At 42.2% G+C, this 16,290-nt stretch overlaps 1 long non-coding RNA gene across 1 annotated transcript; it reads right to left on the reverse strand.

The window, feature by feature from the left end:
* Window positions 1–1,452: 1,452 nt before the first annotated feature.
* LOC130832532 (uncharacterized) lies at window positions 1,453–5,023 on the reverse strand. Its single transcript, XR_009048320.1, has 3 exons — window positions 4,906–5,023; window positions 2,659–2,694; window positions 1,453–1,722 (listed from the first exon to the last, which is right to left on the reverse strand). It is a non-coding gene; the product is annotated as an uncharacterized LOC130832532 (long non-coding RNA).
* Between the last annotated feature and the right edge of the window lie 11,267 nt (window positions 5,024–16,290).

Below are 16,290 nucleotides of genomic sequence, written 5' to 3' on the forward strand. Positions count from 1 at the left end.
AGGGAGGAGGCAACAGCAGGTAGAAGAGGAGAGATCTAATCCTGTCCCCAAGCAAAGAACAAAGGGAAATGTTTTCTAAGAACATGGTCCAAGAGGAAGCCTGCTGGAAGCATCAGTGAGAATGGGTCTTGAACGTCCGTATTCTGTGTTCATGTCCCTCAAATTTCAGACTCACAAACACCCAGAATGAGACACGGCACTTAGAAATTGGATGCTGATTATTTTATTGGTAAGTTGAAGATAAACTGCCTTGTTCCAATGTCATGGCTTTCTGAAGGACTGGAATCTTCTTATTCATTTTCTGAAAAATAAAAAAGGAAGTTTAGAAAGGTTTGGCAGGGGTTTTCTAATCCCTGCTATGAATTGTAGGGAAGTAGGTGAGAGTTCAACACTTTCCCCTCTTCCTCCTCATTCTCCCTTCCTTCCTAATTTCTTTTTGTTTATGGTTTATATGCATATAACAGGAAAAGGACTCTAAATTGTTGCTTGCAAGATGAATAAAAAAGACTCTTCTGAACTGATCTGTTGATTACTGTTCATAATTTTCAAATATGTATTTACAAAAATGGTTACTGCAATATATCCTATAATAGAAAAAATAATGAAACCAGCCTACATGTCCATTGACAGGGGTCAGTTAAAGTAATCATAGCACAGCCAAACAATGGAGAGTATAACAATGTTAAAAAAAAAAAACAAAACAGAACACACCAAAATAACTAGGATCAAATACATCCACATAGCATTCTGAACTAAAATGGAAGTTTTCTACAAATATGTTATTTGAAATGAGCAGCATAGAGATCTGCACATGAAGTACAATATCCTTGTGAATGAAAAACGATTACATACAATTATATGGGCATAAATGTTTCCACCAGGATGTTCAAATGAGTTAACTGTGGTGGCTTTTGGAGAAGGAAGTGGGGAGCTAGGATATGATACGCCTTTAAGATTTAGCCTCATACTTTTCTGTATAGATTTTATTTTTTACTTTGAGCACATAGAAGTGATATTTTTTAAGCTATGTAACACTGAGCAGTATAAAAGTACGAAATCATTGAGCAAGGACCCTGGACCTGAGAGGCCTGCTCAGGTAGAAACTTGAGATGGGAAGATAAGTCACTGAGCCTGAGGAGGAGGAGAGGAGAGGACCAAGGGAGAACACTGCTCTACTTCCTCATTACCAGCCCACTTTAAGACAGGTCATGATTGGGGAAAAGGCAATTTATGGACCTTGTTTCTCATAATCAAAATCACTTTAGAGAGTATGTTAAAAATAAAAGGTTTTGCTGTGCTATTCCAGAATATCTGAATAGAAATCTTTAGAACTGGGGTCCAGGACTATGCAATTTCAACATGTTTCCCATTGATTCAATGACACACTAAAGTCTGAGACCTGCAGGGGTCAGGGCCCTTGAAGGAGGGTGAGCTTGAATCATACCTGTCATTCAATTCCAGATTACTGGAGTGGTGGGCCTTGGGGAGGTCCTTGTGGTGGTGGTCCCAGGGGTGGTGGTCCCTGATTCTTCCCAGGAGGAGGTGTGAGAGAACAGCGATTACAAAAATGTCTTGGAGTGGGTGGTCTCTGCTGAGTTTCACTATCCTGTGGGGGGTGATCTCTGCTGAGGTCCATCACTTTGGTTTCCACCATTAGGCATGGGTCTAGGTGGTAGTCCTCCAGATTATCCTGGGGGTGGTCTGAATTTGAATCTTTTCCATCTGTAGGGTATGGCACAAGGATAGAGGAAGTACGTGATAGAAGGCTCCCTTCTTATTTTGATCTCTGATGACCTTATCAGACAATACTTTCCTCCAGAACCTACCTCTTAACTACCAACTTCCTTCCTATGTGCTCCTTCTTTGTGCAGTACTCCTGTTCACCCACATGCTAGTGATACCGAGTCTTAATTCTTTACTCTTGAGACAAATGTGCCTTAAATTTGGCAAAAAAGAAGCTGTTGGCCATCTTAGAATCTCCAGAGGATGTCTCCAAGGACAGAAGAAAAGCAAAGGGATTATCTATGTCAGTTGCGGTGGCAGTCATATTGCAGGTCACTGATATAACTTGCCAACTGTCATTCCAAGTCTGGCCAGTTGAGTGTATATGGGGAACCTTCTGGCTCTAAGACCAAGTGGAACAATAATAAGAGAGAAATAAAGAAAGACAAAGTGAAGGCCCACACAGGAGTCACTAACTAACTTCTGCAAATTTTAATTAGCTACAGGGACATAGTTGAGCCAAGAACACGGCGAGAAAGGAACCAGACCTAGTTTCTTTCCATTTTTCCGGAGCCACATATTTAAAGGAGGATCACTGGGGAGAAGGAAGCAGTTGAGGGGTTGGCTCTCAGGAGGCAGGAGGAGGCAGAATTAGGACTACTTCCCTTTGCTGTCCTCTCTCAGCAGTCCTTTACGGCCTGAGAGAACAGGCAGCACACTCCTGGGTCATGCAAGCTAGACATCTCTTTTATTCAAGTGAGGGCCCTGCTCATGGTCCCCAGAATCAAAGTTGGGTAAAGGATTGCCTATGCTTTTAGGAGTTCTAACATTAATCAATTCTTGACAAGACAATGATGATAATAAGGCAACACAGAAGTGAAAAGCTACTAAGCATAAAAAAGAAGGATATTTGATGGTGGATTAAGCGTGCCTTACCTGAGTTGAGGATGGGAAAGACTTCACTGTTGCCCTCTAGGAAAAGAAGCAGAAGATGAAGTGCAAAGTGACTTCCAAGTCCTTCAGGGCTCACAAGTGTTCTACAGGGAAAGGAACACTTCCAGGCACATTCTGTATGTCCCCTAAGTTAACCTGTGAGCCACCATCTGTGATGCTGTTGCAAAGGGAGGAGGATGTGAAGGGGTAGCAGGGTTGCTCCTATGCTGAAGTTCAGCCACAAACTCAAAATACAAGAGGCCCTGTTTGTTCTCCCTAGAATCCCTTACACCCTAATGCTAATTTAGGAAAAGTGCTGGGGTATTTCAGTGTCATAGTTTAATATACTTCTGCCCTCTTAATTCCTGTAATACTTTACTTATATTAACATGCTTTCTCAAGGTGATAAGACCAGGAATAAACATGTGGATACAATCTTGCCCATATTAGGCACAGCACCCTGAAATATTAAATGTGGGTGGGAGTGAAGCAAGACCAGTGGGCCTAAATGTGGATGGGAGTAAAATGAGACCATTGGGCCTTGGAATCTCTATATCTCTATGTAAAGAGAGAGAGATTTATTATCCTGGTCTCTGTCTCTGAAATAGCTCGAATGAGTTTCACCTCCTCCATCTATCTGGCATCCCCTAGCAAGGTACCATAACATGTTCATGAGGGAACTTCTCTGTACACGTCTTGCCTTTTTGCAGTGTGTCATTCACAGCACAGTCAGAGAGACTTTTGTAAAAATGCAAGTCTCACTTTGTCATTCCTCAGGTTAAATTTCTGTATTGGGCTCGAATGCACTTTAAATAATGTTTGAGGCCTTGGCATCACTGAGGGTGTGAAGGGCATTATCCTTATCTTAAGAACTCTGCAGCTCATCTTTCCTTTCATTTCTGTTTCCTCTCTACAAGCTTCCTCACTGCAGTGTCATTTCCCAAGCCCTAAGCAGAATCTCAGCTCCCTCCCATTTCTTTGTCTTAAGGCCACTGAGAGCAGAATCAGCAGCATCTTGGAGGAAGTTCTGGAGTTGTTCTCAACTCTGTGCCGGGAGAAACCAGGCAGCTTCCTTCATAAAGGCGAGCAGAACAATGGCATCTCTGAATTTCATACTGGGCAGACTTCATCACCATATAGGCATGGTTATAGTTGGGTCTTAACCCAGCAGGATGGAGTGGGTAGGATGTGCATAGTGTTTCATTTCCAAAAGGTGCAAAACGTGACTTCGGCAAAGCTTTTGAAGGAAGAGTGTCCAAGCCATCATCACAGATATTATAATTCTTCTGTCATATTTGATTTTCGGTCTGTTCTCTGAGACTCTTCTCTGTCTTGGCAATGTGTTCTTTATGTGTATGTGCGTGTGTGTGTGTGTGTGTGTGTGTCTGTGTGAGCACATGCGCTTATGTGCACATGCGCTTTGACAGTGATCCTATAGCCCAAACTGAAATTGGTCAATGTCCCTGGCCATTATTATGACACAGATTCCATCATTCATGGTATTAGGGTACCTATGTATATGATATGTATCATATCATTTTGATGATATAGAGATCATCTCTGTTTATCTTTGAAATGTATATCGAAACCTCACACTTGGGCACACATGGATGGCAGAAGGTTGACCCTCAGTCTGCTCAGGCAGCAGAGCCTATCTAAGATTCTTAGGGAACTGGCAGCTGTCAGTGGAGGTGGGGAAGAGGCTGTCTGGCTGGAAGGCAGGCTTCCCTTTGGCTTGATGAGGACCAGAAGAGAGCAGGGGATTTTTCAAAATATCACTCCGTTCAGGACCTTTCACTAACCTTCTCCAATGTCGGCCATGCAGGAAAGAGATTAGTGTGCTAAGACAGGATAAATATCAGCCCTGAACTCACAAGACACAACAAAAACAGAGGAAATGGAGGAGCTGAAGGAGAAGACTGTTAATCAGGAAGGGTGGGGTGGACACAAAGAGCAAGACTGCAGCAGGAGCTTAGGCACCTGAAAATGAACAGATGCTCTCAAGTGATGCACTTGCCTCCTAATGTGTATGCTTCACTTAACATGTCCCAAAGAGAATTCCTGCTTGCCTTCCTTACTTGTGCTCTCCTTCAATCTTTTCTCAGTTAAAAACAGTTATTTCACCCATCTGTTTAAAAACTGGTGAGTCATTCTTGATCTCTCACCACCCCCCCCACCTGTGCATTAGTAAGTCCAGTTTACTGGACCTTCAAAACATAGCCCAAATATGAGTCCATCCATAATCTCTACCACAAGAATCTGGTCCAGGCGATGATTCTTTCTCTCCTGGAGGACTGTGATAGACTCCCAGCTGGTCTTGGTAACATTCTTGCCCTCTGCTGCACCCCATGTCAGTTCTCCTGGCAACAACCAGAGTGATCTTTGAAAAGTATAAATTAGATCATATCACTTCCTTGCCTCAAATCACCCAAGGTTTTTTGCTTATATTTGTAGATCGATGTGCATTTCATAGCTCAGCTCTTTCAACAACCACGTCTCCCTTTCTTTCTAGGGGAATGGTGAGCTCTCTGAATGTGACAGAAATGTAATCTTCTTAAACTTTATCATGTACTAGTTTGCCTGGAACACTAAAGGGTGGGTATAGCAGACAAGAATGTTGACATGAACACTGACAGTGTAGATAAACTTGTGCTGAGAGAGTTAGTGAATAATGAGTTGGGTCCCTATGGTCTAGGAATTGCTCATGGGAATTGGAAGAATTGTTGTGTCCACTGAGCTAACTAAGCACTCTGATGATCTATAATTAGCAAATAAATATAGCAATTAATAGTGTCTTAAATTGTGTTAAGACACAATTAAACTTTGATTAGATTTTCCTAAACCTTCTGGCTGTACTATTATGCTGGTTAGTATATTTTAATTTCATATTGACTGCTTCTAGTGAATAGATTAGGGCAGAAATACTGGGAAGTCATTTGTGACATTAGGTTACTAAAAGACAGTGACTTCCATCTCAATTGTGCTTTCTCACTCTGTCAAAACATAGCTTTCTCTGGGGGAAGCCAGTTGCCCTGTCATAAGGCAGCGCAGGGAGAAGAAACCTAGTTGCCATGTTGTAAGGACATTCAGACTGTGCCTAAGTCCATCTGGTGAGGAACTGAGGACCACTAGCAACCATTAGTGAGTGTGGAAGGAGATCTTCCTCTGGTGGACCTTGAGAGGACTCCAGCTCTGTGTGACAGCGTGACTGCTACCTCCTGAGAGACCCTGAGCCATAACCACCAACCAAGCCACTCCTGGACACGTAACCCACAGAAACCATGAACCAATAGATGTTTATTTGTTTAAGCTGCTAAATTGGAGGTAATTTATTGCACAGCAACAGATAAGCAAATCTCCTGTTGTTATCTTGCCCTTTCAAATCAACAGCTCTTGCAAGAGATTCAGAGAAACAAGTCTTTAAGGAAACATACCCATTTCCTCAGCCTGGCTTATATTATTAGAGTCACCATACAGGATGTAGTTTTGTTCTTGTTGTTTTATCTATGATATATGTTGCCAACTCAGGAATAGATTTTTTTTCTTGTAATAAATGAAGGGATATGGGGCTTCCTAGCTCATTCTACCACCAATATTATCCATGAATTGGAGAACATATTGTGCAGAAAAACACTTTACAGAAGAACTTAAAGTCCAAAGAATGTAATCAGGAAGTAGGAAAACCCATATACCTTCAAATGATTTCAAGTTCCCAGGGTCAGACGAATTGCATCTTTGGTTGTAGGAAACTTTTAGATGTGAACTGAAAGACAGAAATTTTTGAGATAAGGAAGTTCCACGAAAAATGGGAGCATAAGGAGAATAGTTTAGAATCCTGGCCCCATCCAAAATGGAGTAAAATAAGAAATAGGAAAAAAAGTTAGGGGTATGATCGGTGCTGAAACTACAGTACAGGTATTGATATGCTGGCCAGCCTGCCAGCATCCTTGTCTTCGGGGAAACTACTTCAATACTAGTGGTCCCATTAAAGCTTCTGATCATAGTTGCCCAAACCCCAGGACACCAAGTTTGGTGTAGGTTTGGTCCAGTCATAATACTTGGCTTTTGTCATAGTGATTGGCTGAGGAATTGGCATGCGATTAAAGCATATCTAGTCAGTGTCTTCCACATATTCACATACTGATGAGTTGCTAAAATGAGGGGATGGAATACGGAGCTGCTGGTGTCAAGGAACCTGGCTCTCTGTGCACCGATGCCAAAAAGAAATACGGAGACAGTTTTGGAGGAACGAGAAAGGTAGCTGTTTTAATCCTTTGCCTGGCAAAGGGGGAACATGGTAGGCTAGTGCCTCAAGAACTGTCCCCCCATTTCCTGGGAATGGAGGGAGTTTTATATTCTGGGGCTCATGGTCTACAGGTAGGTGATAAGGCTTAAAGCAATGAAGGTCTTGTTTTTTTTTTTTTCCTTCTGCAAATTTTCAGCCAAAAGCTGGAGTCAGGCAGCTCAGCAACCAGCTCTGGTGTCCCTGAAGCTATTCTTCCTTCTGAGATGCAGAATCCTACAAGGAAGTGTAGGGGGAGAAGAATGTCAGGTGCAGAGTAGAATTCATATGGAATCAGAAAGCAATTAGCTTTGTTAGTAGTAACAGCTAAATAACCAAGACTGGTTACTTTGGCCCATTTGGCTGGTCTGTGCCTAAAGCCATTTACTGATTTCTATTTTTTATTATTATTTTTTTGCTGCAACAAATTCCCCACTGCTAGCTCATTCCCTCCATTTCAATGGAGAAAGGGAAATGGGCGTCGTTCTTACCTGACTGCTTCGTGCTGAACGGGGGCAAGGGTTTTTCTTATGGAAGAAATGAATGTTTTCTCGCATGCATTAGTGGGGCCCTTTGACACACTCTTATTGCAATGTTTATAGATGAGTGGTATACAACAAATAGTCTGCCAGATAGGCACTGACCCCTAGGAGAAGAATGGATAGTAAGAAATGGAAAATTCCCAGAAAGAAAGCCCGGACACCTTTATGAATCCAAGTGAACATATTTGAAAACCAATCTGAGACCTTTGGGACAATTTCAGTAGTATAAGCATCTTCATTATCTATAGTTTGTACTTAGGTCTTTAAATCATTCAGAAACAAAGATATATTTCCAGATTCATCTGGTATGAAAGTGCAATACTCAGTGTGTATGATAGCATATGTTCCCCTCTGGGCTTCAGTTAGGATGTCTAAGGCCATTTGGTTTTGTAAGACAGCTTTTTTTTCCTAGTTTTTTTGTGGTTGCCATATCTAAGTACTGTATATGGTGACACCACGAGAGAAGGTGAAATTATGGCCTGGCTGATTGATGGTATCTTTGATTGCCAGTCAGTGGGGAGGAAATTGATAACTTAGATAGTGATGCCACCAGCTTCAATTACTTCAAGAATAAATTCTGTCAGATGTTTCCAATCAGAGCCTTGTAGGGGAGAAACCCACCAAGGCAGTCCCAAGGAAGCAGAAACAGGGAGTTGGCCACATATCCAGCAATTAGAGGACTTGAATGAGGCAGCATATGAATAAGCCCATTGCAAAAAGGTATTTCCTAAACTAGGATAAAACACTAGTCATTAGTATAAGACAGAACAAAGTGTTAACCATCATTTTGTTTGCTTAAAAAGATACTTAAGGTCTTATGGGATGCGATGCCCACTCTTGCAGTCTTCTTCGTTGGTTGGAACTGGCTCCAAGTTCCCAGGGGGTGAGCCTGCCTCTGGAGGTCTCTTCACTCGGCTGTGATGGATCCACAGCTTGACCCCCTCAAGTGTGAGAGATGTGTGAGTGGTCAGAAGAACATCATATTGGTCCTTTCTACTTTTTCTCAAGTTTCTGGTCTGGCCCTTGTTCTTTCCATACTTTTAGCAGTACTTGATTCCTGGCCTTGAAAAGGTGCAGAGGAGCTTCCAAACGGGGATGGTACCCGCAAGATATAAACTCATGCATAGAAGTTATGACATTATTGAGCTCTTGGACATATTGTTTAATTTTGGACTCATGTAACAGAGGTGCATTCCCTAATCCCCTATGAGAAGCAAGGAATGGTCTCCAGTAAAGAATTTCATAGGAGCTCAAACCTAGCCTGCTTCTCGGAGCCACCTGTATGCGGAGGAGAGCAATAGGCAACACTTTGTCCCACTGTAGCTGAGTTTCCTGGCATAGCTTGGCAAGAATCTTCTTTTTTCTGTCTTTCCCAGTGACTATGGTCTTCAAGCTGAATGAAGTTCCATTTTATTCCCAGAATTTTATTTACAGTTTGAGTTACCTCTGCTATAAAGTCTGGGCCATTGTCACTTTGTATGGATGGAGGAAGCCATACCTGGGTATAATTTCTTTAAGTAAGGCTTTTGTCACTTTTTGAGATTTCTCAGTCCTAGTTGGGAAAGCCTCAACCCAGCCTAAAAAGTTATCAACAAAAACAAGTAAGTACTTTATACAGCCTGTAGGCTTTGGCATTTGAGTAAAATCAACCTGCCAGTCAACGCCTGGGTGTTGTCAAATATGTTGAATTCCTTCAGGTAATCCCTGCTTACCTGGTTTAGGACTGTCTTTTATACAAATGGGAGAGCCTTCGCTTACTCTTTGTATAATCTGGTGTAAGTGCGGTCCTCGTATATGAGGTTTGATACAATCCATTAGTGCCTCTTGGCCATAGTGAGTGTTGTCATGTAGATGTTTTATTATTGGCCACATGAGGGCAGCTGGCAGCAAGATAAGGCCATGCAAGTTGACTTTCCATTGTCCACTTGGGTCTGTGGAATCAAAACCGCATTCTTTTGCTGATTATCTTCTATAGTATAGGGGCTGGTATTGTGACCAGCCTACTTGAGGAAGCAAGGCTCCCACAATTATCCTTTTCAGTGCAGCTCGTTTTGCTGCTGCATCTGTGGTTTGGTTCCCTCTGGCTCTGAATGATGTAAGTTTTTGATGTCCTGGGCAGTGCATTTTAGCTATAGCAGTTGGTTCGGTCACTGCTCTCCAGTGGGCTAGGATTTCTGGAGCATGTTTGATGTCTTTATTGTTTGAATTCAGTAGCCCTTGTTCTTTCCATATGGTCCACCATATGCATGCACCACCATAAAGGCATATCTAGAGTCTGTATAGATGTTGGCCCTTTTCCCCTTCAATAAGATTAGGGCTTGGGTTAGAGCAATCAACTCTGCTTTCTGGGTGGAGGTGCCGGGGGTTAAGGCTGCTGCCTCAATTACCTGATGCTCAGTAGTTACAGCATATCATGCAGATCTCTGTCCCTCCCTCAGGAAACTGCTGCCGTCAGTAAACAGGTCCCAATCAGCCTTGCTCAAGGGCTTGTCTGATAAGTCTAACTGACTAGGAGAAAACAGTCTCTAATACCTCCAAACAGTCGTGGAGGATCTCCTTCTCAGAGAGTGAGGGAAGCAAGGCAGCAGGATTTAAAGAGTTGCTTATCTGAATAGTGACATTGGGGTCATCAAGGAGAATTGCCTGATATTTTCCCATCCCCCCTCATGTCAACCAGTATCCACCCTTCTGTTTCAAAAGCACTAAGACTTGATGTGGGACATATACTGTTGTCGGCTGGCCCAAAGTGAACTTTTCTGCTTCTTTTAGCAAATCGCAGGAAGCAACTACAACTCATGAGCAAGGGGGCCAGCCGGCAGCCGTTGGGGTCCAACTGCTTTGATAGGGCACTGCCTGGGGATTTCTCCCAGCGGTTGTATGAGAAGACCTAGGGCAAGCCCCTGTCTCTCATGCACATACAGTTTAAATTCTTTATGGAGGTCGGGCAAGCCCAGGGCTGGTCTTGAGTTTAAGCTTTAAAGTCTCATAAGCCTTTTGGCAATCTCCCGTCCAAACCAAGAGCTCAGAACCTGCACCCTTCAAGGCACTGTAGAGGGGTTTCGCAATCAAGCCAAAGTTTGGTATCCATATGCAACAAAATCCAGCTATCCCTAGGAAACCCTGGAGCTGTCGGCAGCTTTTTGGGATGTCTAAGTTATAAACAGCCTGCTTTCTGCTGGCTAGCAAGCTCCGGGTCCTTTTCTGTAACTGAATCCTAAGTAAGTCACTTATTGCTGGCAGATTAGAGCTTTCTTTTGCAGGATTTTGTAGCCGCACCAGACCAGGTGATTTAATACCATGACTGTGTTAGACAAGCAGTGCTCTATATCTGAGCTTGCTATTTACAAATCATTCACATATTGAAGTGGATGTAGTCCCTTGATTTAAATGTAGTCCCTGTAAATCTTTGGCCAGAATTTCATTGAAAATAGTTGGGGAGTTCTTAAATCCTTGTGGCAGCACTGTCCAGCAGTACTGACTAATTGCTTTTGTTCTCGGGTCTTGCCATTCAAACGCAAATAGCAACTGTGATTCCTCGTCTACCTTACACAAAAGAAAGCATCCTTTAAGTCCAGTACAGTAAAATATTCACAATCCCAGGAATGATGGTAAGCAAGGTGTTTGGGTTGGGGACCGTGGGATGGATATCTTGCACGATCTCATTAATTGCTCTTAGGTCCTGGACAAAGCGGCATTCATCTGTATGCAGTTTCTTTACTGGCAATACGGGGGTGTTGTGTGGAGACCTACATGGTCTGATGAGACCATACTCTACAAACCGTGTCAATACACGCTGAATTCCTTGGATATCCTCCCTTTTAAATGGGTATTGTTTTTTTCCAGGATGTCTTGTCCCATCCTTCAAAGGAATTGAAACTGGGGTGACAAATCTGGCACGTCCTTGCACCCCATCAGTCCACACAGCCGTATTCAGTTTTTCTTTAATTTCATCTGGAATAGGTTTTGTTTCTTCTTCATCCTCTTCTAGTGTTTGGTGAAATCTCATGGCACTTTCTGGCGGTGTCTCCAGACACGAAAGCTGTTTTCTGGTGAGAAAGTTATTTGAGCATTTAGTTTGCATAGTATATTTCTTCCCAATAGAGGAATGGGACAATCAGGCATATAGAGGAAGCTATGGCTCAGCTTTTTTCCCCCCACTCTGACATTCTACTGGTTTTAGGAATGGATGGTTTTGAGTCTGCTCTGAAACTCCTACCACTGATATTGGATTTCTACTCAGGGGAGTTAGTTTGGAATTTAGAACTGAGTAGGTGGCCCTAGTATCCACCAGAAAGTGCATCATTTTGCTCCCAACTGCCAGTTGTACCAGAGGCTCCTCTCTGCTCTGTTAATGGGAGCTGTTAACATAGCTAGGAAACTCAGGCTCTATCATTTGCAGTCGCTGTACTCCTCCTCAGAGCTTTCTTTCCTACTGACCCCAGTTTTTTGTTTTCCCCAGGCTTCTGGGTCTCTCTGTATCTTTTTTCCAGTCTTTGGCATTCCTTTTTCCAATGCCCTTTTTCCTTACAATATGCACATTCACTTTATTTCTTTTATTTTTTTAAGTTTTTTAAGAACTTTTATTGAGATACAATTGACATACAATAAACTGCATATATTTAAAATGTACAATTTGATATTTTTTTATTAGTAATGTATATATGGCAATCCCAATCTCCCAATTCATTCCCCCCCAACCGCCCCCGCTTTCCCCACTTGGTGTTCATATGTTTGTTCTCTACATCTGTGTCTCTATTTCTGCCTTGCAAACCTGTTGATTTGTACCATTTTTCTATGTTCCACATATATGTGTTAATATACGATATTTGTTTTTCTCTTTCTGACTCACTTCACTCTGTGTGACAGTCCCTAGGTCCATCCATGTCTCTACAAATGTCCCAATTTCATTCCTTTTTATGGCTGAGTAATATTCCATTGTATATATGTACCACATCTTCTTTATCCATTCATCTGTTGATGGACATTTAGGTCACTACCATGTCCTGGCTATTGTAAATAGTGCTGCAATGAACATTGGAGTGCATGTGTCTTTTTGAATTATGGTGTTCTCTGGGTATATGCCCAGTAGTGGGATTGCTGGGTCATATGGTAGTTCTATTTTTAGTTTTTCAGGGAACCTCCATACTGTTCTCCATAATGGCTGTATCAACTTACATTCCCACCAACAGATGCTCATTGACTTTAGTCTAATTTGTCCCTATCCTCTTTATTTTCTTGTCTAGGCTCCTGTTCCCATTCTCAGCCATGAATTTGTCTCCTTTGTTTTCCCTGAGGAAGGTTTTTGTGTGGGCAGGCCTCATACAGAAAGTTTTCCAGCTTTGCCTTATGTTGTCTCTAGCATTATAAACTTTATATACAAGGTCAACCAGATAAGCCAGACTCATTGTCATTGCCCTGTCCACTTCGTAAAGTTTCTTTTTGGTATCTGGGGCACTCTGACAGATAAAAGTGCTATTTATCAGACTTCCCTGGTGGCACAGTGGTTAAGAATCCGCCTGGCAATACAGGGGACGTGGGTTTGATCCCTGGTCCAGGAAGATCCCACATGCCGTGGTGCAACTAAGCCCACGCGCCACAACTACTGAGCCTGTGCTCTAGAGCCCGTGAGCCATAACTATTGAGCCCATGCACGACAACTACTTGAAGCCCAAGAGTCGAAAGCCTGTGCTCTGCAACAAGAGAAGCCACCACAAGGAGGAGCCCATGCATCACAATGAAGAGTAGCCAACAACTAGAGAAAGCCCATGTGCAGCAACGAAGACCCAATGCAGCCAATAAATAAATAAATAAAATTATAAAAATAAATTTATATTAAAAAAGTCCTATTTACCATTTTTCATATTCTCTGGGGCTTCTGGATCCATATCTGTGTATTTAAAGTAAGCCTGATAGATTTGTTCTACAAAGGCTGACAGATTTTCATCTATCACTTGCTGTAACTCCTGTATCTTGTTTATACACCTCAACTCAGGAACTCCTTCTTTAAGCCCTTCCAATACACATTTATGGTACTTATTTAACATGTAATTGCCTTCCTCTGTGTTTGGGTCCCAGTCAGGTTCTGCCCAGGGAATAGTGTCATTGGGATGAAGAGTCTGGCGAGGGTTGGCATCATGTAAGTTTTCAGCTGCCGCTCTTATTTTCTCTGCCATCGTGTGCCTCTCCTCGCTCGTCAGTGTCACCAAGTCCAAGCTTGCTCTGCTCGCCACATGACAGGCCAATGAATTGGAGACGAGGTGTTGAGGCAATGAATACGACTTTATTCAGAAAGCCAGCAGACCAAGAAGATAGCAGACTAGTGTCTCTGAAAAACCATCTTATCAGGGTCTGGATGCCAGTTTCTTTTACAGAATCAGAGAAGGAGAGGTGTTGAGGAAGTAAAGTAAAAAGGCAGAATAGAGAGGGAGAGGCGGCTGGGAAGTAAAGTAAAAAGGGCTATTGGTCTTGCAAAACATCTTGTCTCCAATTCATTGGCCTGTCGTGTGGTAAGCAGAGCGAACTTGGACTTGGTGACCAATTTGGCTTAGCCAGCCAGGAGCCTTGCTGCTCATGGCTAGCCGGCCCAGGTCAGGGAATATTGGGGCAAGGCCCTAGCAGCTGCCAGAACCATTTGTCCTAAGAATCTTCCCTTCAAAGTTCCCTGAAGCGGCACTGGCTTGGCAGTGCTTGGCAGTTGAAGCAAGGTACCAACAAACTTCAATTTGGGGAACTTCGGTTCCATCTGGGGAATTTTGGTTCCATTTGGGGCTGCAAGCTGGCGAACTTGATTTGATTCTGGAGGGTAGGTCACTCTGGCGTGCACACTGGGAACATGTTCTCCCCTCAATTTGGGCTTTTCCTTTATGGGACAAGCCAATCTGGCTGGGGTACCCTATAGGAGGGGGGAATTGTTGTTGGCCTCTACCTGATTCTGGGAACCTGGTTCACTGGAAACTAGTTCACTGGTTTCGTAGGGTAAGTCTTCCTGATCCGGGAACTAGTTCATTGGTTTTGGTCTTGGTTTTGTTTTGGTTTTGTGTGCATCAGTGTTGCAATTGTGCTTTTTATGTTGGAATTTGTTTGCATCTTTTGTGTTTTGGTGTTATCAAACTTATAAAAATGGGAAATATTCCATCTATCCTGAAGGAGAGCCCCTTGGAGTGTATAGTAAATAAATAGGCAAAACATAGCTGTGAGCCTATGACTAAGGAAGACATGATAATACTATCGTAATAGGGTGTGGACCCAATACATGTTAGGATCAGAAGAACGATGGCCCCTGAATGGCTCACTCAATTATTATACAATCTTGCAGTTAAAAATGTTCTTCAAAAGAGCAGGGAAAAGAGATGAAATTCCATATGTAGGAGCATTTATGCTATTGCATTAGGAGGAAAAGGAGTCAGAGGGCTGCCACCTTATGGTGCAGTTATCTGAAAGGAAACCCAAGGGGAAATCTGTTCTACAAGAGAAGAGGGAGAAAATGAGAGTGGGAACATGCTATTTCAAAACTTAACCCCCCTCCTCCAGCCTATTCAGCTCCCCAAAGGCCGAGCAGGCTGCACCAGCAGTTGTTCCAACTGCCACCCCCTCCCCCTGTGCTGCCATCATATTCACTGCCTCCTGTTTCCTCTACTCGTGGGGATCTAGAAGTTTCTATGTTAACCCCCAGAGCACAGGGATCTGGTTTAGTATCACCATCTAAGACCCGACAGGGCACCCAATTTGGACTAGGAGCCACTTCTGCAGCAGGGCAATTTCCCTTGCCCTGATATCCTGTAAGAGGCCAGGGGACTCCCTTGGACTTGAGGTGTCCAATTCTGATGTCCCCACAGGAGCCCCAGGTAACACGGACAGTGGGGAACAAGTTGATTGATTTTCTAATAGATATGGGTGACCTTAAGAGGCTTGTAAATATTAAACAAAGGGGAAAAAAAGTCATCCTAGGAGAAACTTGCCTGTACCTTTGAGATACAAATGTCCTATCTGGTCTTCTCAGAAACCCTTATGTCTGCCATCTTTTTAAATGCAAATTTTGGAAAAGAGGATACTTGACAAGTAATTTAGAACTTGACTTGTTTTTCATGAATATTAGTAAAAAGGGTTTAGCCATCTAGACAAGTGAGCTAGATTTGTTTCATTTGCCAGAGACCCAACTTTAATCCAATCTTTTTTGTAAACAGATGGGTTTTTACATTGCTGTACCTGACTCAGGGATGAAATTTTGAAATGAGAACTATGATGTCTCTATTTGTTTGTGTGTTTATATGTGTCTTTGTCTTTGGATAACATTGCAGAGGTTAATCTGTAAATTAGCTCTATTTAATTGGCTTAAAGAAAAGTAAGTGCTTACTAACCAAACAATTCTAAATACAAGAGAAATTAAGCTAAATGAGTTTCAGGTTCATGTGAACAGGGAAATATTTAGTATTAAATTAACAGCTGGTATTAATGTTTACGTTTGTTGCTCTAATTAATACAGACATGCCTTTAGAGCCATCAACATTAAGTATAGTACTTTCACTGCACCCAAGTTTAATAGAAGTTAAATGAAATCTTGTTATATATGTTGTAAATTTGTCAGCAAGAAAAATAACTTGATATGATGAAACTTTAAAGTAAATGTAAATGAGATAAAAGCTTTTAGGTAAACTAATAATAATTATGTTCTAAAAAAGTCATCTAAAATAGTTTCTTCAGATTTTGGTAACTATTACTTCTTTCTTGGTTTTCACTGGAAATTAAGAGTTGGGGATTCTAATTTAAATATATAATTAAAGCTACTGAAAATAAAGATTTCAATATGATAGA

This window comes from Hippopotamus amphibius, chromosome 12 (genome assembly GCF_030028045.1).
Source record: "Hippopotamus amphibius kiboko isolate mHipAmp2 chromosome 12, mHipAmp2.hap2, whole genome shotgun sequence".
Taxonomy (NCBI): Eukaryota; Metazoa; Chordata; class Mammalia; order Artiodactyla; family Hippopotamidae; genus Hippopotamus; species Hippopotamus amphibius.